Here is a 656-nt window from a genome sequence, read left to right as displayed (position 1 = left end):
AAAAAAGTCGAAAATTCGTCACAATAAGGAGCGCTCGGACCCCAAATTTGTTGCAGATACAATCTATGGAGTTCAACGAGTGCCTCAACGCGAAAAAAGAAGAGAGCAAAAGGAAAGGTAAAAAAAGCGCACCATGGTCGGAGGCGCACCATGCCCCTGTCCGACACGAGATCGCCGATTACCATGGCAAACGCACAGATATCGGCAAGGCGTTTGCTGGAGATGGTATGGCACATACACAGGAGACCTTTGAGCCTATAGCAAACAGGATTGAACGAAAAATGATTGAGTTTCGGTAAAAATTGGGTCTGGGGGTCACTCACCACCAGAAAATGCAATTCCGAGCACACTATGGCTTCAAACGGCGACGCGATGACGGCTACAGTGCTGTATCAATTGGGTGAGTCAAATCCAGAAAAAAAAACCGGCTAGCAAACCTTGGATTCGCAATCGCGCGACACGTAGAGGTGGGGGGTGGCCCACCGGCCAAACAGTCGATATCTTCACCCTGAGAGGGCGCATCGGCCCCAAACAAGATGTAGACACATTCTACGGAGTGTATTGAGTGCCGTCAAACACAAAAAGGAGCAAGAGAAAAGGAAGATAGAAAGGCGCACCATGGTACCTGGGCCTTGAGACCGTGGGAATCTCAAATC

The sequence above is a fragment of the Stereum hirsutum genome (assembly GCF_000264905.1).
Source record: "Stereum hirsutum FP-91666 SS1 unplaced genomic scaffold STEHIscaffold_15, whole genome shotgun sequence".
Taxonomy (NCBI): domain Eukaryota; kingdom Fungi; phylum Basidiomycota; class Agaricomycetes; order Russulales; family Stereaceae; genus Stereum; species Stereum hirsutum.
This window is presented reverse-complemented; position numbering follows the sequence as displayed.